Raw genomic sequence first — 23351 nt, forward strand, 5'->3', positions numbered from 1 at the left:
TCATGAAGCATATGGCAGATTCAGTTAAAGCAAGCAAGCAAAATGCTCTTCAGCTGTGCTAGGAATGAAAAATTGAGTTTCCTCTAATTTATTTCCCATTGCTCCTTAGCACTGCAGAAGTAATATACAACTGTGAACATGCAATGTGCTGGTATAGGAGGTAGTTTTGTCTTCACAGAAAAAAAATGTATAAGTTTATCAATAAGATTTTTGTCCCAATATTTGTAACTTATATAAACAGATTTAGCAATTTTCTGAATTTTATACCATCAACTACCCTCTTTGGTGGACTTAGCAGTGTCAGAGGCAGTGTTAGGTTTGCAGTTGGACTTGATGATCTTAAGGGTCTTTTTCAACCTAAGTGATGCTTCAGTTCTCTTGCTTTGACACTTTCATATCACTCAATATTTTAAACCATTACATATGCTCATTGGCTTCCCTGGGAATTATCTGCAGAAGAATTTTGGGGTCACTTGTAATCACTGTCACAGTCATCCTGATCTCTGTTGGAACTTCTCTGACCCCTAGCACAGTTTCCAGCAATGTTGATTCTAAGAGTTACTAATTATAGAGATTCTTTGGTTTCCCTTTAGGGACTATTCCACAGTCAGAGATATTCATGATCAGACTAAGATTTCCCTGTATTTTCGTTTGTTAGAGAGAAATTGTGTCCATTGTTGCAAATTAGCATCACACACTCCTAGTCTTTCAAAAGCTTTCAGATAGCTAATGTGGCTATTTTAAATGTATCTCTTTTTGGAGTTTCCTTCTGTCAGTTACACCCTGTGTCCTGTAAGTGTATCATTTGTGTATTTTGTGTATTAATTTTGAATCTTGAATGGTTACTGTTAATATTTGTTCCTTTAATTAGCAGCAAACCTTGTATTCTGAAATGGTAACTGGTAAAATAAACACTTGCTTCCTCCATTTCCACTTGGAAAGACAACAGGTCTGCAACAGATACATATTGCAGCCTTAATAACTGTTCATTTTTCTGTTTTGTAGCACTTCTTGCTGCAGAATGTGTTCAGTAATCATCTTTGCACCCTAGAAAGTGAACTGGGAAACAGACTAGTCCACACAGAACATTTTCTTATGTATGTTTTAACTGTTCCTTAGACATAGCTGTTTTGCAAGTCTATAGAGGGATGGTTAAAGAGGACAAACGCCACACTATCTCTGCTTAGGGAGCAGTAAGTGACAACCTGCACCTTTACTTACAGGCCCACAGGAAAGCACCTATCACAGAGAAAAAGGGAACCAAGCTGAATCTCTCCAGCAGTTCGGGAGGTAAGTTTTATCTTTTCTTCTTTCACCTGAAAGAAGGGAATGAGAAAACACCTTTCAGCTGTTTGACTCACAACATACTGGTTGACATCTGTAGTGTGTTAGAAAGTTCTCTGTGTATGTTTGCTTGCTGTATCGTGTCCAGTAAACCTGGGACATTTTTTTTCATGCCTGCAAAGCTAAAGCTACTTGGTGACATAATGTCATTGCAGCTTTAGGGCATTAGATAGCAAATGGATAAACTCTGAGGTCCAAGGCTGATTATTTGTCCATGGTGAAGGAAACTAATTTCCAGTTTTCTAGAAAAGAAAGATAAGTAGTGAAATTATCAGACCAGTTCCACTTATACCACTATTATAATTTTTCCATCGCACTCAGACAAAATGGTGTGTTTGCAATGAAAGCAGTTTGAATGAAGGCAATTGATAGTCCTGAGAATAGGTGAATTCACATGTTGGTTTATTTTAAAGCGTTCAGAAGTCATTACAAAGTACCATCATGGATTATCCTGTGAGGTTCTGAATATCCATTTGTAGTTATATGTATATATTCCTGTGTTCATGCTGCACCTTACTCTGACTTTACTGTGACTTATGAAGTGTAAAAGCACTTTTAAGGTGAGTGTACAAATGGACTCGCTGTATATCTGAATAGTAGAATCAATTCATTAATTCCACCTTGAGGAATACTTACCTCATATATTTAAAAGAAAACCCTCAAAATATAGTTTTTACATATATGACAGCAGTAATGGCTATGATGAATTCTGTTATTCTGATTAGTGTTTTAAATGGTACTTCATGGTCACAGACTCTGACAGACTCAGGAAAAAGGATTGTTTAAAACCCATTTGAGCACGAGCTTAGCTCCAGGCTTCTGAAGGCTGAAGACCTTTTTGGCATACCTAACTTGGGACAAGAGACTTTCCTACTTGGATGCCTTGCCTTTTGTTCTAAAAGAGCAGCTTTTATATGTAATTACCAGATGATAATTAGAAAGGTGAAAATGGTGCTATACATCATATTGACATAAAAAAGTCTCATGTTTCTTTTGCTGCAAAACAGCAATCTCCTATTCACTTCTACTGCTTCAAAAGATGCAAAAGGAGAAATATGTTGTCTTTTGCTGTATTGAAACATCTCATGTCACATGCTTAGGAGGCTGGTTTTGTATCTGAAGACTGATCAGCAAGGTACAAGGCATTTGCTTTCTGCAGCAATCCCTTCACAGCCTTCTCTTCTCAAGACTTAAGAGCCCCGGAATGTCTCATACAAAAAAAAAGAAAATACCACAAATAAATTAATCTATATTCTAAAGAAAACCCCAACAAACCCAAGATGCAGTCACATTTTCCACTTTTTCACTTAGACATTATAAAGAAGGCTCTGAGTTTTCTTTTCATTTTATGAATGAAAAGAGAAAGGAAACAACAGGTGTACATTCTAAAATGCATCCAGAAGAGGGGTGCAGCACAAGGAGAGCAGTGCTGAGAAGACATTTGGCCCTAGGACTTCAAGGCCTCCAGACTATGGACCCTTTAACTTTACTGAATATCTTCTTCTTTCTTCCTATTATTAAAAATAAATCCTAGTGTGTGTATATATATATGGCTCTTGTTAATAAGTCCTTCACCAGTTTTGGAGGTATGGGCAGGTAAATACCTCATCCTGTACACTAGAACTGAAGCTTTTCTCTCTCAAATTTATGACTGTAAATTGATTTGATCAAATAAGCAAAATGGTTTTGAACCTCTATCAGGTTTTTAGCTCTCTCCTTGTTTACTGCTTCCCCTGCTTGGGTCATATTTCTTGTCTGGTCACCAAGACACATATTGAATGTGTTAGCTGGGTAAACCCAAAGATAATCTGTTTAGATTGCTAATTTGCATCTTTAAAACTCATCTTTTTTACCTTTTCAGCATATACAATAGAATAATCTATTTGGTCTATATGTTCATGATCTTCTTGAGCTACATTCAAATAGAGCTAGAAATTCAGATTAGAGTGATACTGTTTTGAGGCTGGGTAGTCAAATATTTAGTAACTTCTTCACAGTCTTACTGGATGTTATCACCATAGTTCTGCTTTTCGCAGCAAGTGCTTCCTGAAACAGTGTAAGTGCACTAATGCAAATCATAGTTTATAGCAATGTGTTGCAGTTATTGTGACAGATTGCCTTGCAGTGGCACATCTCGCTAGATGAAGCCTAGTTTGGGCTTTCCCTGATGTAGCCAAGAGAAGAAGAAATCCCTTGTCCTTTCAGCATCTCTGCCAACTTGCCTTATTATGCTTTCAACTTTAGGAAACCAAACTACAGTGAACAGTTCAAACTGGAAGTGTCAGCCATGACAGAAAACTAGGAAACACTCTAAGGCTGATACCTACAAAGAAGAGAAACCTAACAAAAACATTTGCTGATTCACTTGGTTACAACTGCCTGATGTTATTAGAGAAGCTAGAGGTGATTTAAAGACAAAATGGTTTTTGAGTGATGTAAACAAGGAAGGTGGAAATAATCTAGCACCTAAACCCAGATTGACACTTCCTTTTGGTGCCTTGGTAGCTCTGATCAGCAATTTTTTCTACAAGTTTCCTGGTAAATTGTGCCTGGATATTGTTTCTTTCTCTGGGAACTTGGAAGGCAACCTACAGCCTATGAAACACAGGAGAGAAATATTTCTTGAGAACAATAAAAAAAATTAACACAATATATATAATACACAAAGTAGCTATTTTATCTATTAGTAGGAAAGGGGGGAGGTGGTTTGACCACAAAGGAATTCAAGTGTTAACCCTGCATGGGGAGCAGTGAACAGGAAGTGTACATTTGTGCTTGACTGTTTTGCAAGTACAATTTTACATCCTTGTTTCATCAGCTAAGATACTTATTGGAGCAGTGCCAACTCCCCCCAAAGTTCAGGAAGGCAGAGTTGTAAGTGGCTCTGACCCAGACTTATAACCTGTGGACAAGGAGCAAAACAACCTGTTCCCTAGTGGCCTCGCTGTCTACTTGACTCAGCTTTCAGAGCATTCTGGTTTTATAAATCTGTCTTTTGAGAAATGCAGGTTAAGTTGTGTATGTCGAAAGTTTAATATAAGTTTGATTTTTATTATGTTTTTGCTTTGAATAGCTGTAGCTTAGAAAATCCTTTATTTCAGCAGAATTAATGTACTGCTAAAGCTGTTCCCTACAAAACAGATTACAGTAGCTGTCAGCATCAAATGTTCTCTAGGCACTACATTTGCTGCTTAGCAACCATGCTAGGGTAATCTTGCTGCAAGTCACCCATGTGTGCAGTCCTATCAGAGGGACTGTGCTGCAGGATTACCCACCAGTCATTAGTCATTGGTAACAAGATACCTCTCTTACAAAACAAAGTGCCTTGCAGATTTCCCAGGGTGAATGCACAGGGTTTCAAAACAGCATTGCATTTTTCTGTAAAAGAAAACCATACAGAATTCCTTATGTTGAGGTCTCCAGTCAGCAGTTATTCTCTGGAAGGCAACTTTTGTAGGAAATATTTGAATGTTTTCTTCCATTGTACTTCAGAATTCCAAAACTGGAATTGCATATTCTTTGGAACTGATATTAATTGCTGCAAGGAATCAGATCACTTTACTACATTGAAAAGTGTTATTCTATGCAATTAAGACATTTCTCTTATTCCTGTATATTCCCTAGGTGCTCTTACACCTTGACTGAGTACCTGCCCTCCATTTTGGAGACCTTTGTGTCTCTTGAAGAGTCTCATCTCTACTAGACTTTCCTGTGAAATTTCTCTGCTATTATTCATTACTGCAGCTATACTAATAATGGATAGTCTGGATAGTCTAGACCTCTGTGGAGTTGGACATCGTAGTTCTTCCCATGCTGACAGCTGACCTATGGCACTGCAAATTGAGCAACAGAACATACAGTGAAGGGTGCTGTTGGGGAGTACAGTTATTTATGAATACAGGACAATTCCTTTGATTCCCTTAGGCTTGTGAAGGGCCAAGAACTCTATGGTGACAGTATTAGCAGGAAAAACAGAGAACAGGCAGTGTGAAAGGCAAGAAAAATGGTTAAAGAGCAAAAGGACAACACAGAGCACTGGGAGATAGTGACAGTACCACCCCAGCTACTTGTGCAGGTGATCCCAAATATAATGGCCCCTTTCCATTTTACTTGTTGTTGGGGCATTGCAACTATGGAAAGACTCTGAATGTCACTTCAGGTGGGATATAGGATGCCAGATATGAAGTAATTCTAGAAACAGTCTTCTGGCATTAGGTACACATTTTTTCAACAGAAAAAGCAACAAAATTTGTATGTATTCAAGATGCACGTTATATCTGTGCACAGTTGTAACTGCAAACAGTTTTGCTTTACATAATGCATGTTTTCCCTTGGAGCTTAATTCTTATTAGATATCTGGGTAGTGCTGTGACCAGGGTGATTATTTGTATCTCGTATTTCCATTTTTAAGTAGCAACAGGTTACTTCTATTTGTTGGAGTGTCAATGTGTAGGCAGATAAGCTGCATGTCTACGTATGTGGCTTAGATTGCATTAATAGCCTAAATTGCTTTTCAGTGTTTTATTCAGATTACAAAGTATGTCTAATAGTGCAGAGCAGCTTCACAGTGTTCATGTTTATGTTTCAAAGATGCATTTAACCTGATTATGAATCTTGAATAATACAGAGGAAAAAATTAAATTAACAGCTTTGATGGAGCTGGTATTCCAGCCTCTCCTGATGCAGAAAGGCCTGAAATGCTCTTTCTGTGTTTCCTCTGGTTTCTGACTAAGTCATGTATTATTTTCTGATTGTTTAATGATTGTTTAATGTTTATTTACTAAATACACACCAACAGCTGTAGCTGACAGATGTACAATGACTTAGATGGCTGGTAGGAATGAGTTGTAGATAGTGGGTCAGAGCACTAGAAGATAGGAGTCAGATCTCCAGGCTAGCAAGCAGTACAGTGCAGAGATTTGAAAAAATTAATAAAAAACATTGGGGAAATCTGTATTATATGGCTCTTCAGCCATTTTAACTGGTATTTATATTTATTTAAAACAATTTTTAAAAACCCTAAGAACTGTTTGGGATAGAAATCAGTGCATTACCTAGAGACATAAGGGAATCCAGTGGTTTTACCTTCAGATTGTGGCAGAGCAGACTCAGACAGCCAGTTCTAAAAATAGCAAATGGGAAGTGACAAAAAAGATTATCACAGACCCAATACAGCACTCAGACAAGGTTTCCAGCTAATTTCAAGGCACTTGGAAAGCCTCCTAGGCACAACCAGTATCTTCCTTTTCACAATGCTGGGAAGAAATGTAAACAGATCATTCTAGAGAGACCTGTTTCTTACTGCTGAGTTAATACAAAAAAGCCTTGTAAATGAAATCTGACATCCAGGGTGTCACCTGTAGATATCCTTAGTGTAGATGTGCCAAGAATAGGAAGGTATTTTTTTCTGTCATAGGAAGACACCAGACAAGGCAGTTAGTGAGATGTCCCAGACACGTAGGTCTACTGAATCTCCATTTTGTATTACACTCTTTAATGCTCAGATTCTCAAGGTTGCTTGTCTTCTGCAGTTAACTATATTGTCTCATCTGTTGTGCTCATGGGGGTTTTGAATGCATCAGTACCAGCCCTAGTCCTGTTATGGATGGTTAGGCCATATCAAGTGCTTCCAAGCACTGTCTCTTGTGGTTAGAATCAGCTTGTCTAGCAGAGTGTGCTCAGGAAAACTAAATGTGTAATCATCCTGAACATTAATTTGTTTCTTTTCAGTCTTCTGTCAAAGGTATAGCCTTAGCTAAATCTCACACCTTGTCAAAATCAGAGCCTGTGAAATAGAGCCATGCAATTTAACTGCCTCAAAGGTTTAAGTAGAAGATGTCTGTTCCTCTCTGTCCTGTGAAGCCACGTACCAGCTAGAGGAAAAGAGGGAACAGAGTGGGAAGTGAGCAAGAACAAAGATCAACCTTCCACATCGCCTGACTTGCAGAGGAAGAATCATTCAGTTGCACTAACAGGAAAATTAAATTCTCTGACCTTGTCATATTTTCTTAGAGTTACAATGTTCACTTTGCAGCCTTTTCCTGCTTTAAGTTCCTAACTGTGATGACTTCTCCTTAACCTTGCAGAAAAATGCCACTCATTGCTCTTGAGCAGGGACTACTGTTCAGTATATATTGATACATTGCAACCTCTTCTGCATCTCACTTCACATTTGGCCATGTTCCATTTTACTGCTTAAATCCAGGGAGATTACATTACATGCAAGCATGAGGTCTGAAGTAAATTTACAGTAAGAATTCTAAAGTCACTAGCTTTTCACTGTGTCTCTCAATAAATTGATGAAATCAAAGTCTTCCAAAATGTTACTGCAGATCTTAGTGATATTAGCATGCAAGTCAGTCTTCTGGATGTGTTGTTTCTTTCTCATGGTGAGTGGAAATATTTGAATAAGTTGTTAACATGCTACAGTATTCTCCACTCAGCTTCATATTTATTTACTTTGCTCATTTGTTTTTAGTTGATGTTCTTGTAAACTGGGTGAACATACAAAACCTCAGCATCTTTATGCATTGAGCTTTCCTTGTATTTGCAGTTTCCCGCACCTATTTGCTTTAAAAATCCATTTAGAAAAGTATGGTTAAAAGTATTACCTAGGCATATGTGCAGAGTGCATTTAGCAATTACTTGGTTTTTAATTGCTTTACCACATTATGGATAGCTGCTGTCTATGTTGGTGTATCAACAATGTATTTTTATAGAAGTATTCAAGGTTATCAATGCTTATAATAATCGATAGTTAGTCTTCTGCTACTTCAGGCAGATTTGAACCCAGACTGTTGCTGGAGGCTGACTTTTCTGAAGAAAAAAGAGAATTGCAACAAATCAATAGATAGTGCTGTTGACAGAGAATTAATAGGCTAGTCTGGTGTAGCTATAGGCCTCGGTCTTTGAAGGTGTTTGACCCAAGTGCAGAGTGAATGACGGGATGAAGTAGCAGCTCTGTGTCACTACTAGGCTAATAAGTGATTAAATTTGGTCCATTGCTTATTTATTTCAATCACATTTCCACAGATTGTGATGAAAAGTCTCACTCAAATATATGTAGGGATGTGCTGGCATGGTCTGGTAGCTTGTAGAAGGGCAATTAGTTTGTTCCTTAGGCTGCTTCTTTTCTTCACATTAGTTCTTATCACAGCAGATCTGTACGTTCCTGGAAGAAGCACTTCCGTTTCAGCACAGGCTAGCTGTGTTCCCTGGAATAACTTAACTTTCTTCCTTGCAAGCAATTTTGCATGTATGAGAAGGGTGAGAAAAGTTGAATCTTTGCCTGGACTGTGTTTAAATAAAACAGTGATTGTCACACTTTTGGAAGATTAACAGCAAGATTGGAAAAGCTCTTCACATGTTCTGGTAGCTATCAGGATTAAATTTACTAGTGTGTTTTTTTAAATGTGTGAATACAGATGGATTTGTAGTGGAAATAGCACCTCCTGGTTGTCATTAACTGTGTACAGCAGGGCTTGGTGCAGTTCCTGCATTTGTGCCATAAAGCAGCCACAGAGTGTTACATTTGCTGCCACAAAACATTAACCGCTCACACTCACGTTCCGGCCGTTTTGTAACCAAACACACTCAGTACTTCTTCCAAGCTGTCAGTGCAGTGGACTGTGTTGGACCAGGCACATCTTGTGTACACACTAAAAACTGGCAAAGCAGTGAGTTTTGCCACCAGCTGGACGATAACTGGCCCCTGCACTCAAACTCCCATTTCTGTGTGTATCAGCATGCAGTTCTACCATAATTAGCCAACCCTAGAATTAAATAAAATCCCCTTTTTGCAGTCAAATTGATGGATCCAAACCCATGGATAGGATTTCTTTAGAATCCCCTTTCCTATTGTATTAAGTGGCTGTTGATCATGTATGTAGTTTTAGGGATTTGAATTTTTTCTTCTCCTTTCCCCCAAACCTATCCTTTCACTCAAATTAAGCAAATCTAGATTTGTATTCTGGTGACATAATACATAGCCTAGTAAAAATACACAGCACCAGCAGTGACAGGAACTATGGCATTCTTATCTTAGATAATTCACTGTACTGGAAAGGCAAATTGCCAAGTGGAGGTCATGTGAGGGTCTCCCAGTGAAGACCACATTTAAAGTTAGCTAGTATAAACCTCTTTTTTCTTTTTTTTTTTTTTTTTTTTTTTCTTTTTCCCTTTCCTTAGCCAAAACCTTTGCTATGCAAACAGTAAAGGATTCAAAGCAGTGGATTTTTCACTCACTCAGTTTTGCATCTTCTAGGCACTGCTTGTAGCACAGGTTTTTTTCCAATTAAGATGCTGTGACAGGATGCTCCTTCACATGACATGTGCAGTGCTCTACAAATCCAAACTGCATATTGAAAGCTCAGAGCTGTGTTTAAGTAAAGGCATGGCAAAGAGATTCCTTAGCAGCAAGAAAGAGTCAACTTGAAACACCTCCTTGCTACACAGCAAGCTATCCTGCTCTGATGTAAAGAGACATTTTTGAGGAATTCACCTGTTTAAGCCTTTCAGGACATGAGAAGTAAAGATGGCAGAAGACATTTATATTGTCAGGCAGAGACAGTCATGTATTAGATTTACTTAGGTTCTGAGCTTGTCTTTGCACATGATGATTCTTTCTTTTGAGTGAATATTAGAACTGAGGCATTGACAGAAGTTCTATAAGCAGTCCACTACCTATTTTTGGAAACTTACATTCAAAACTATACTTAGCATTTGAAGAGGTTCTCCAGCATTGCTTTGGAAAGCTGTGGTTGCAGCCATATGGTTCATGTGATTCCTCTAGCTCCTATACTAAAATGTTGATAAGAAACACATCAACTGTTTCAGTGCAATTCGTGTTGCATATGATCTTTGGAAGAAGAGAAATTTGCCAGCTGAGACTGCATTCATTTCTTGCATTCCACCTACAGACATCAGCACAAACTGCACAGAGAATTTTTGTAGCAGTCCAAATTGCCCAATAAAAAACACACACAAAAGTGTAAGCTTCCCAAAGCATATCCTTTTAGTGGTATTTTCAAGGCAGATCAGAGAACATGGATCTAGAAATGGAGCATATTTAGGAGGCTCTCCAAAAGTTAGATCATGAGTGATATTACCAAGGCTTCTAAATGGGCTCTACTCCCTGCAGTAAGAAACAGGAGTGAGGAAGGTTAATATGAACAGGGAGACATTTCTTGACTGAACAGACCCTGCAACAAACAGCAAAAAAACCTTTTTTGGCAAAATAATGGATTTTCTTTACACAGCACTCTTTTTTGCACTTGTCACTTTTATGCAAGCTAATGAGGCAATTTTATACATATAGCTATTAAATTTTCTTCTGTTTCCTGTACTTATTATTCAGTGTTTCCAAACTGTCTGATCTGTACTGAAAAGACACAGGTGATGCTGCATACCTAATTTTAGGGTTTTTTTCTGCCTTATTCCTTCACTTGTCTCCATAGCACAAGCCTTTGCAGGATAAATCAATTTGCAATTATGGTATAAACACCTCTTTATCTTGTGTGGATATTGAGTAAATGAAGATAAATGAAACTTTTTTCAATCTTTGAAATTGTAACTATAAAAATAATTACCTTTTCTTTCATTCATTCCCTTCAGATTTTGTTCAGGGATCAGTTTCATGCCTTTGTTAGGAAAATTCACATTTATATTAATTTACCCTTTTTCTATGAGGCATTCATAACATTTAACATATTAGATAAAGTGGTGTCTCTCTAATAGACTGGAAAAAAACCTTCTTAAAGGTACGTGTAGTCAAACAATACATGACCAGATGTGACTATTTTTCAAACCTTTGTGTTAGATTGAGATGTCTTCCTCTGCTGCTGCATTTTTATATTTTTTTATGAAGTCTGCATAAAATACATAGTTCTTCTGGGAGAGCTTATATTTTAATGCCAGATGAATTATTTATGCACCAGCACTTACAGAAATGGAATTGCTTTATGTTAATATACTGAAGAAGAATGAATACTGGCTTTTAGACTTACACAGAGGGATGCACAAGAAACAACAAATAGTGCATTAGAAACCTGTAAATGTTACTTTGTCTGAGAGGAGGCATATAACAGTTTTGTAGCTTCTGTTCAAACAGTTCAGCTGCTGTGTGATTCACTTTAGTTCTTGAAGTAGAAACACAGAATTAACTATAAAATATAAGTTAATTAAACGTATTCATTTTCCCAGCTGAAAGGCTAATACAATTAATCAAATATATACCTGGAAAGATGCTTTTCCTTTACTGTGACTAGAGGCAAAACTGCGAGAAGGTTTTTTTAGAATAAAATGTTCTATTAGGTGTGTAGAAATAAAATTAAGTGCATACACAAGCCTTTCAAGTAGTCAGAGAACAGGTCATATTATAATACTAGTATATAATGTCACTGAAGTTTGAATAAGAGTCCTGAAAAATGGCACAGGCAAGTGTTAAGACAGATCATGTTTAGCAATAGGTATGGACAGAGTCTGCAGTTTCCTTGCTTCAGTAAGGTCACAGTTCTTATTGGGATTTACTGAGTTCCAGGTTTTCATATCTGAAAGTCCCATTTTATAAGTGGTTCCATTGTTAATTCAGAAAGCTTGAGGGAGTGATAACTTAGGGGTATAAACAGAAGAGCTGGGTATGTTACATGACAAAAGATGTGTCTTGAAGTACAGGTGTAATATCTCAATGATTGTAATAATCTTTACTACCAGTGAGTCTTTTATAAATTGTACCTCACTGGAACATGAGCCTGTAGAAACACAGAGTGTGCCATGAACTTCAGAAACTGGGATCAGGGTATGGACACTTATTTTCCTTTTCTACCTCATTGTGACCTTGCACGCAGTCACTGAATTGTTTCATTGCCCCAAAGAGATTTTAGGTGTGTAACTGTCACCAAGTCCCGTGGGCATTTTTTTCCTGTGCCTTAGTCTGAAAAATGAAACTCACTGCATGGAAGACTATGTGTGTGTATATATATATATGATTACTGGATTTTTTATATAATATAGCTTAGCATGAGATTACCAACTGCCATCTTCCTTAACAGTGAGCTTGCCTCTGCTTTGTGCTGAGTGTTGGAGGTGTCCAAGCTTCTCTGTAGGAAGTTGTAGCTCTGTGCTGCTACAGGAACTTGAAATAACTCAGCTATTTCCAGCAACCTCTGCATTTCAGCAAAGTCTGAAGTGCTGACAGGTCCAGGAATTAAGAGGTTCAACAGGAGAAGCTATCGCTGGAGCAAGTGTGGTGGAGTTCCCTCTGGGATCCACCACTACCATGTTCTGGGTACTTAAGAGAAGCTCCTGCATCTCTTACCAGATGTGTGATACATCTGCTGGTTTTGTGAATCTGTTCTCAAAACAAGGTCCAAGCTATGGCTGTAACAGTGACAAGCTCTTGGTTATAACCATAGGGTGAGCAGATAAGCTAATGATTGCTATATGTGACTACACATGTGAGCATGAAATGTTTTAGTAATTAATATTTTTGGTTAAAAGATGTTAGATATAAGTCTGTTATATTCAACAATAGTCTTTATTCATCATTTAATCCCCTGTTCTCTGGGGAGGAGAGAGCAAAATGATGGCAGGAAATGCCAAATGAGCAGAGCTGGTTGGCACTGTTTCTCATTATGACTATTAAATACAGCAGAACTGTGTAGCCATAGGTACAATTCAACAGAAGGCACTAGCACTAACTAGCTTTCTTCCTTTCTGAAGTGATTTTTACAAAATGAGTGTGGGTCTATTTCTTTTACTTCCTTCAGGAAAGCAGCAAGGAGAAACTTAGTAGATTTCACTGCAGTTTAGAGACAAGAATGGTTATAAATCAAAAATGAGGGATTTTATAAAAGGAAACTGAAATTGAAATGAATGCCATGGTCTGAAATATCCTATTTTATAACACTCTCCCCAGCAGTGTCATACTGAAAGTAGATCCCCATTTGTCTGTCTGGTAGATAGATGGAAGGTACCCATATGTGGCTCTCTGTAAATATTCTTTTCAGTGTGCATCACCAATGAGAAGAAGCTAATCCCCTGCATATGCAAAACATACCATGGGCTTAGCAAGACTTCCCCAGGGGAATTGCATGTAAATTTTGGACCTGGTAACTTATGGTAAATCATAAGCATTTCTTTCATAGCAGTCACCCAAAGAGGAAATCAGACCATGCCTTCTCTTGTAGGAAGAGTAAATTCTGATAACTTTATACTATTGCTGTGAAATTTGCAGGCAAGTTGTAGATGGAAAAAAATATAAGCACCAACTTCCTCTTCCACCCCCCTTATTATTTTCAACATACAACACATATGATGTTGATTGTCCATATTAACTATGAAAGTCTGCACGACTCAGGGGATCTACTGCTGGTGAAATTAACTGGGTAAGTAAGTAAGCCAAACAGAGTATTAGTCCAAACTTAGATGGTCCCAGGTTTCCCCTAAAAGTAATAAAACTTCAAAGTGGTAAAGGAAGTCAAAAGTGAAAGGTTTGTAAGGTACCTTAAAAATTAAAAATACAGATAAATTGGTTTTTATGGAAACTGTATTACGGCTTTAAGTGAAATACTTTAGAAATTTCAATTTCAACAAGTGATTTTAGCTATTTAAGTGGAAAAAATACTTTGGGATTCAAAGGGACTTAAATTTGATATCTCAAGTATTAGGTATCATGTGTAAAAAGCTAAAGTGAATTACATTGACCAGATTGACACTCCAGCATGCTAAGCATTGTACCGATTATGCTGTAAATACAGTCCCTGCTCCGAAGAGTTTATATATGAAAGTGGCTAAATCTGAGAAATGAAGGTGGTTAAAAAATATATACTTAGTTTGGACTGGCTGTGGGGACAACTCCAGACTAGTGAGTAGCAGTGAGGAAAAATGTATTCGCACGAAGAGAAAGATAGAGAAGTTTGAATTTAGGGTTACCAAATTGTCTTTTCTTCCTTGGCTTGTCAGGATGAAAAAGTTGCAGAACCGTGTGAAGTGGCCTTTTGGCATTTCCCTAGTGGGTACAGACCCTTTAGAACAGTTCTGCTTCTCTTTTGTCCCCACACCTCCCCTCAGAGGTGAGTTTCAGAGGAAAGTCAGAGCACTTCTACACTCAGAATTCAGTGCTGAGAGGACAGCCTGAATAAAAGCAGCACTCTGGAAGGCATTTTGAAAGCGGACAGTTCAAAGAGAGTTGGGAAGTTCAAAGCTGCAGAGGCATAAATTAGTAATTTTTCATCCAGCACATAAGTGCTATGTTTTTACTGTGTTTCTGCTTTTGATGTGAGCAGTCTACCACATAGGTCAGGCACAGCAGCACACAAGTTCATTCCCCATGATAGTAATCTGGCACTATTGATTCTGAATCTTATTGCATGTTTCAGAAATATCCACGTTTCACAGCTTCTTCATATTTCCATTTTGATTGAACAACTGTGGTGAAAATACAATAATAAGTTTAATTTCCCTCCTCTCCAGAAAATACTGATCTTTTAATTTCTTTACTGTTTATGATAGCATTTGCTTTTCTCATTCTGCAAGCATTCAGGCCTATGATGTTGCAGAAATCAATGCATACATTTCCTGTGGAGCGAATTACTTCCCATAAATTTAAGCATTGTCTTGCAGTCTTTTTCCTAGCATGTGACACAGTTCAGTGTTATTTTTATGCTCTGTGTTAGAAACAGAGAAGAAAAATATCTTGCTTTCACAAGAGGTGAAAAGTGGTAATGGCTGGGATGATTTTATGCATATTCTTCTAATGGAGACCAAGTGACTGGAATCTGTCTGATGTGATGCAGAACATAGATGTGTTGTGGTTCAGTTATAAAGCAGTGGGGTTGGTTTCCAGAAGATCTGAGCAACTAGAGCAGATCTCAGAGCAGAGAGAGCTCAGTGACTCCAAAAATCACTGATACTGTAGGATCCTATCAGCAAGCCAATTCATTCATATGAATGTGTGCAACAATACTGTACTGAGTGTTTTACACTATCACCTGCATCTGACTCTTGAGTTAGCCAATATGCATTTGAAGACTCTGTTAGAATGTTTTTTATGGAGTCAGTAGACAGAAATGCAGCTGACATGTGACATATCTGTGCCATGAGGGGTGACCTCATCAATGTTTACAAATATATAAAGGGCAAGTGTCAGGAGGACAGAGCCAGGTTGTTTTTTGTTTTTGTTTTTGTTTTAAAAACCTGCACAACTCTGGTGTAAAGAGGCAGTGTCATTAATGAGAATGTACATGGCTCTGAAATGTGGGCAAATGTAGGGTATTAGATACATAGGACCCAGTGTCCTGCTTCTGTGTGAGGCTTCTCTCCTTGTTTTGCAATCTAGCAACTCCTTTTCAGGACAACAGTTTTTAATAATCTCCTCCACATAGTGGAACAATGCAGGGAGAGTGTATTCCATGTGATGATAAGCAAAGGGATTTTCTTCTTACTGCTTAGTGTCTACTGCAGAACAAACTGACAGATTTTAGAAAATTTTTAATGCTTGGATTTGGTTTAGACTGAACATTATTTCCAGATGAGAGCAGTGTAACAGTAGGGTAGCTTCTAATGTCAGCTAAAATGCTCACTATTTATTTCCAGTTTCCCAGGCAATGAAGCAGCAGATTGCTGAGTCTGCCAGCTTGCAAGATGGCACAGGGAGCCAGGGGGCATCTGTGAAACCAGGTATCCCAGAGCCCCAGATGTCTGGCATCACAGCAGGCTAATTTAAAGTTCAAAGAATGGTTTATGTTAATTTTGGTGACAGGTTGGAGAGAGATATCATTTACCATAAACTTTGTTCATTTACAGATTTGGTGCTTCAAGTACAGAAATTTCTGCCTACTTCATTTCAGGCTAAAAAAAAAAATCACTGTAACAAATATTTTAAACCTTGTCCTGTAAGTGCAGAGACAGGAACAATGGGTGAGGTTGAAATGGGAAGTATGAAGTGAGACTTTCATGTTAGCAGCATCTTTCCCACTTTAACAATGTTTTTATTTAGCTAGAAGAAAAAGATTTGCAGGTTTTCTGAATAAAACCTGCTCTTTGACATCTTCTGAGATGCAGTTAAACAAGATAATCAAGTAAATCCAGCTGCTCAACTTCTATAATTTAAAATTAAATTAAAAGGTTTAATGCTGTATTATTGTAGCAATACTTAAACTCATTTTCAGAGAACTTTAAGTTCAGTTCCTTCCAGTTGGGTCATTCCAGTAACATTTACGTCAGCATTTCTATTCTAATAGCCTAAGTAGAGGTTTTATAACTCACCTACCTATAAAAATATACTTCAGACTTGGGAAGTACAGTCATCCTTCCTTGCTGTTACTTATGAATATAGCACAAATTTTATTGTAACCTAATTCCACATGAGTTCACAGGTGAGCTACAAAAGTCTTTAAGATGGCATTGAAAGTGTCAGTTGTAAAGAGAGGGAAAAACAAGCCATGGCAAAGAGGTATGAAAAGGAAAGTAATATAAAATTAGGGTGGAAGAGACATAAAAAATAAGAAGAAAGAAATAAGCTAGTAAATTCAATGTTGTTCTCTACAACTTCAAAAGTGTGGTTTTTTAATAATTAACTAGTCTTCCCAGTATCCTCATGCAACAGATCATTATTCCCCATGTAGAAGAGAGATAGGACTTTCTCTGTGTTAGGAACATGATGAAACATTTAGCATTGTATTGGCAAAGGGCTTCCTAAGCTCTCGCCATGCATAGAGCTGAGAGCACACTGCAAGTTTGGAGGCTTTCCAGAAAGAGCCTACATTGCATCCTACTGCCTGAAGGGCAGTTAGTCTTAGCTTTCTATCTGGCAAAGATTTGAACCTACTGATTGTCTGTTACATTCACCGGTAGCTGAGAACACTCTGATAATAACAAATCATGTTATGGAACCCAAAATGATGTAGAGAAAAGTCTGTGTATCAACATGCTTTCCTAGAAGGCTTTTCTTTTCTTTCTTTTCTCTTTTCTTTTCTTTTCTTTTCTTTTCTTTTCTTTTCTTTTCTTTTCTTTTCTTTTCTTTTCTTTTCTTTTCTTTTCTTTTCTTTTCTTTTCTCTTCTCTTCTCTTCTCTTCTCTTCTCTTCTCTTCTCTTCTCTTCTTTTCTTTTCTTTTCTTTGTTTGCTTAGCTTAGCTTAGAGAAAAATCTTATGGATGGGAAAAATAATAAGAAAACAGTTATAGTGCTATGAAAGTTGCAGAAGCTTAAAGTGGCATGGAATGGATTCTATACTTCTGTTTGTACTTGACAAGTACAGCTGGACTTACTACAGCACAATCTTTTGTTTCTTAATTATCTCTATATTATGTTCTTAAGGCTTTATTTACATACAGGATCATTTGAACTGGTTGAATTGTTTCTGCAAAGATGTTGAGCAAAAATTCTGCATTTTGAATTTAAAAGGCAGAGTTTGTTTAGATGAAACAAAAGGATTGTTTTTAAGAACAGATAATGTGTATCAGGAAACTGTATCTGAAAATGAACAAGCTTTTGTTTTGGGGAGAAAGACAATATGACTGTCCCCAGCTGGTATGCATTCACCAACCAGTAGTGCCAGTGCTTGTGATTTACTGGTTTTTTGGTGGCTTCAAACGGCTCAGACATGAACCTGGATGCTGTACAGACAAACTCATGGCTGCCCCTAGCTTCTTATTTAAGGTTAGAGACAGCAGAGGATGAGCAGGAAAGAAAGATCAGCGTAATAGTCAGTGATCTGAGTGCAACATAGGTAGCTATTTGGTTGGCTGTTTTTTAAAGACACATGGTAGAATATTATGTAAATGTTTGATGATATTCCATTGCAGGATTTTGTATGAATCCTTCCCATTCATGATGAACAAAAGAAAGCAAACCAGCAGACTGCAGAGGTGAGGAGTGGAGCTTGCTCAACAATTGAATATGAACAATTGGCAGATATGAGGTAGGAGCATGTAATTTGATAATATGAGTTGAAAATGAGGTGAGGAAAGGTTTTAGAGAATGAAGATCCAATGCAGGTAGGAGAACCAAAAAAGGATCTTTGAAGCAGATTTTGACTGAATAGATTAAAAACTGACTAGCTTAAAAACTAAACAACTGTTGTTGAGGGAAGCCAGTAGTATGAAGAGGCTGAAGTAGCAGTTTTAATTATACCCCTAATGTATTAAGGGAAAAAGAAAATAAAAACTTCAGTAAAGAAACCAGGAAAAGTAATGTAATAAGAGCACTGTGAATGGGAGGTTTTTGTAGTGCTTGTGTTCAAGGCACCAAGCAGAGAAAGTGGGAGAAATGAAAACATTTGGACTGAGGTGATTTCAATGTCATGGGCTTAACAGGAGAAGCTGAATAAATAGATGAACTGCACATCAGTATAGCTCAGAGAAACTGTGGAAGCTCCTATAGCACCAAAATAACTGCTAGAAGCAATTTAAAATGACATTGATTGCACAGAGAAAAATCAATCTGCACAAGTCAGTCCAGAGAAGGGGTGAGGTGTCAGAGGGGAAAATCTACACATTCCTGTAGGCCCCATTAATCAGTTTCATTCTTTTATTGATACACATACAATATTATTCAGTTTCCTCAGTGTTTGTTGAAGAGAACACAGGCAGCATCTGGGCTTCAATGTCCAAGCAGTAGTGGTTGTATATAGGGAGTAGTGAGGAAAACTTGTTTACCAGCATTTCATCTTCCTTTCCATTACAATTTTTTCCTCAGGGGGTCAGTTCAAGCTTGACCTTACTTCTCAGTGGCTGGTGCCAGCCAGACCACCACAGGGCTGGGAGTGCCTTGACAATTTTCTGCTGAGTAATAGCCAGACATCTGATTGATTTAACATATATCCAAATTAGTTACTTTTAGCAAAAAAGAAAGAATGACCAATAAAAAAGTACTTGTTGTCAAGAACTATAATATTCTCTTAAAAGCTGAAAGGATTTCCTCTGGATTTGATATTAATTAATGCCTTATTTCTTTTTGCTGAGCCAACTGGATTCAGTTTGTAATGATCAAAGCTCTCTGGTGTGAAAGAGAATGAAAAATGGCTATAGAAAACCAAACACTTTCTCTTTCCACAAAAGTGCTCTGTCTATCTCTTTTGTTTAACATACCCTTCAAAAAAGCTTATATGCTTTTTTCATTCCCCCATGTAGACTTTTTGCAGTGCAGGATTTTTCTGTCCTTATTAAAATAACAGTAAAAGTTATTTTAAAAAAAGGTTAAGTCTCTGCCCTAGGAAAAGCAGCTGCTTTGCAATGCCTTGCAATGTCATCACAAAGGCAGAAATTTATAGAAGTATTGAATTATGAGCAGGTAGATCTTGGCTAGAAAAATTCACTAGGCTCAGGGTATCTGGGTGCTTTTTCTGGTCCGAGTCTTCTAAGAACTTAGAATTTCTCTGGATACCTCTTCTACACCACAGTATGGTAATGAGAGGTTTAATGCTGTATTATCTTTAATGAATTCTGTTCACAAAATTCCACAAAAGATTTGAGGCTGTATTAACTAGATTAGATGCTATTTAAATCCACTTGAAAAACTGTTGTGAAGTGCAAGTACTCTGGAAGTTCAAAAGTAGTAACACTAGCTAACTTTAGTCATCTATATTCACAGTGACATCTATGTTAGGCAATAATAAAAATGGCAAGACATAGTTTTCATGTTTATTTGATGAAGAAAATACTATGACTCTTGGAGTGCTTGCTTTTACTAAAGCAAACAGGAGATATAGAATTTCCTCATAATAGAAACTTCCATAAGATCTGTGAGGACCAGCATTAATTACAGACAGTTTTCTTCAACAATTGTTAGTAATACACTTTTCAATTCAGCTAAACTGTAACCCATATTGTGGCTTTAGCAAAGGCAGTGGAGTAATTCCAAGGACTAATCTGTCTCTACTTAAGAAGCCCTCAAAGAATAATGTGTCTGGATCTGCTAAGGTGACCCAGACTTGAATGGATCTTAATCAGTTCATTGAGTCATTACGAACACACTCTAACTGACATCATCTATAGTAGGTATGAGTGGATAGGAGGAGAGAGGACAGGAGATAAAAGAAGTCATGTTATTTATTTATGTACAACAAGCTGATGGTAAGGCCTTGCTCTGTTCTGAACTGCATGGGGAGCCTGAGTCCTAGCAGCACAGTCATGGCCAGCCAGTCCTCTAACATGCAGTCAGGACAAACAGGCAAGTACAAGGGGAGAGAGAAGGGAGGTGATTTGGGGAGTAGTAGATTTGCTCAGGAATTAAACAGTGAGGGGCAACAAAATTTGCTTCTGGGATCTAAACCATGACCTTTGAAAGCATTCAATTCAACTGAAAAATGCAGGGTTGTATTAGCAGGGGAGAGAGATAGGTGCTCATAGCATATTGTTGCTAGAACATTGTAATCTTTCCTTAGGGCCTGAAATAAAAATGAAAGTAGATCACTTCATTTGGATGGGTACTACTTTGCACTTTATCCAATCAAATTATTCTCTTATTAGATATTTCCAGAAAGTATTACTTAAATGGGGCTTGGTCACAAATAACTGACAAAAAATGACCTTTGATCCATCCATGCAATGTTTTTACTTGACTGTCTTCTAGATGTGGCAAAGGAAATTCAGTTCTTTTCTATCAGAGGCTAATTCTACTCTTGGCTGGTAACACTTTAGGCAGAGCAGGTTTTCTGGTTCTGTCCCTAACAAAATCTGTATGTGACCATCCATGGGTTTAGTTTAAATCAGGTTGTCCATCACTTTTCCCTTTCCTGCAGTTATTGTGAGGTGTTAATAAACCACTGTCCTTATTTACATAGAAATTTGAAATGTGCAAAGTGGTGTATTAAAATATACCAGCATGTTTACTCTCAAACTTTCAGATTAAAAGTACAAAGTGTAGTTTTACTGGTTTCATCTTGTCAATCCACCGACGTAACAGAAGCATTAAATGTGAAAGGTATATTTCTACTGCTTTATCAGTAATTTCAATGAACATGTGCCTGATGTTCCTTCTGTATTGTTAAGAATGGTGACTTTGTAGGCATCACAAGGAGACATGTTTTTATGACCATGTAATGTAAGATGTGAATAATCTAAATTATTCTGAGCTCCAAAACACTCTTATTCCTTAATGACCAGCAAATCTGAATGAATGCATGATATTGATCAGTGTTTTGTTATTATAATCCTGCCTGCAAGAATTAAAACCCAGGGTGATTAGAGGAAAATTATCATCCAAATAGATGTGAAGATACTAGTTCAGACCTCAGTGGAGTGAATTTGGATTTGTAGAATGTTGTCCTTTAGAACGCATTATTTTATTTGTTTTTAAGCCAATTAAATTTCACTTTTGTTAGGTTCTTTGGTGCAAGAAGGGAACTGGATTGGCCTTGGAATCCAATATTTATTGAGCTGTGTTTCTCATCTATGCTTTTTGTTTGTATTCCACTTCCCCTACACAGAAATGGTAGGTCAAACTCCATTGGCTCTACCAGTGTAGATATTATGTTACACAGAGCTTCATGCACTCAATCAATGGAGAGGTTTTTAATTAAAACACTCTGTAATTATTCACTAGGCTCTGGAAGTGCATGCATAATAAAAGTTAAACTGGTAAAAAAGAAAAAGTGCAAATTTTAAACACAGTTTTATAGCTCTGCTAGGTTGTTGGGGTTGTGGTTTTTTTTCAAATATAGGTGTGGAAGAGTAAAATATTTAATTTTATTAATTTATTTGAAGAACATTTTTAAGCCTGCTGTGTCACTCTAGCCTTTCAAGGGCTATGATAATAAATCTATTTTTATTCTCTTTCCTCTCCTCATCCACTGCTTAAAATATCCCAACCAGCAGAACAGATTTGCATTTTCTGCTCCATAGAACTTAATATGTGTTAAGTCTGTGCCTAGAACTTGCCTAGCCCTGCTTTGCACAGGAATTAGAAGTTCAACACCAGAGGGGATTAGGCAGTAGAATCAATATATTTGATCTATTTTTTCTACAAAGATTCTGGAGTCTTTTAAATCAAGGAGTACATTTGAAATATATTTTTGGTATTATCACTGTAAAGTTTCCTTTCTGTAGAAAATAACATCAGTCCTGCACTTTGCTTTCTAGTCAGTGCCTAAATGTTCCTTTCTATTTATGGTACAACTGAGGATAATTAATGCTTTTAAACAACTTGCCAATGTGTTTCTAAAGGTCACAAAAGATCTGCTCAGCTTATTGAAGCTTCATTTATGAGGTCCACTGTATTATATCTACAGCAAAAGCACTATTTTGTAGAGTTTCAACATTTTTCCAGTAACAAAATTTTGAAAGTACAGATTCTCATGGGATGATTACATGCAACATTGTACAGGCCCTGTTGCTTGAAGGCTATTCTCTGGGTCTGTCCTCCATCTCCACCAAAAACTAAGCTAACCTTTGGTACAACCACATTATGCTGCATCCGTATACAGCCAGTGCCACTTTGGGCATATGGTACTGTGGAGGAGAACATATTTCACTTGTGTCTTTTATCCACTATTCTGTGGAGGAAAATGTAAAGCCAGGAAAAAAAAAAAAAAAAGTAATAATAAAATAATTAGTATTTGCCTTTGAATAAAATTCTTGTGCTTCCTTTCAATATTGAAATGTGCATTTCAGACTGGGTAAAACAATTGTCTTAGTTTCTTCCCAAGTACCTTGAACTGATTGCAATATTTTAAAATTGAAATTCCTTATCCTTTTTAAATGTCCTTGTTCCACTTGCAGAGAGAGGTTTTCTGTACTTAACTATTGCCAAAATCTGACTCTTGAAGATAAACAGTAAATGGTCCAGGGACCAGCTCAAGCCTGCATTACCTTGTAAGCCCAAGTTGAGCTGCATGCGCTGCAGTCTTACTGACTGCCTGGGGCAGTAATAGGGTTATCTATTTAACCCGAATAATATTTTTTTTTTATTATTCTTTGTCCTGCATAGATTTGCTGTATTTAGATCATCTAATAATGGAAGAGTAGCTAAAGGCATCTCCATAAATCTTGCATGACAATGGATTGTCAGGG

At 37.3% G+C, this 23351-nt stretch overlaps 1 protein-coding gene across 1 annotated transcript in view; it reads left to right on the forward strand.

Annotated features, from left to right (window-relative positions):
• LITAF (lipopolysaccharide induced TNF factor) overlaps positions 1-23351 on the forward strand; it is a 60829-nt gene that overhangs the window by 1821 nt on the left and 35657 nt on the right. Inside the window, exon 2 of the mRNA XM_051632577.1 lies at positions 1224-1290. The gene's annotated coding sequence lies outside the window, so the exon portion shown is untranslated. The remainder of the gene's footprint in view (positions 1-1223; positions 1291-23351) is intronic.

This window comes from Apus apus, chromosome 14 (genome assembly GCF_020740795.1).
Source record: "Apus apus isolate bApuApu2 chromosome 14, bApuApu2.pri.cur, whole genome shotgun sequence".
Taxonomy (NCBI): Eukaryota; Metazoa; Chordata; class Aves; order Apodiformes; family Apodidae; genus Apus; species Apus apus.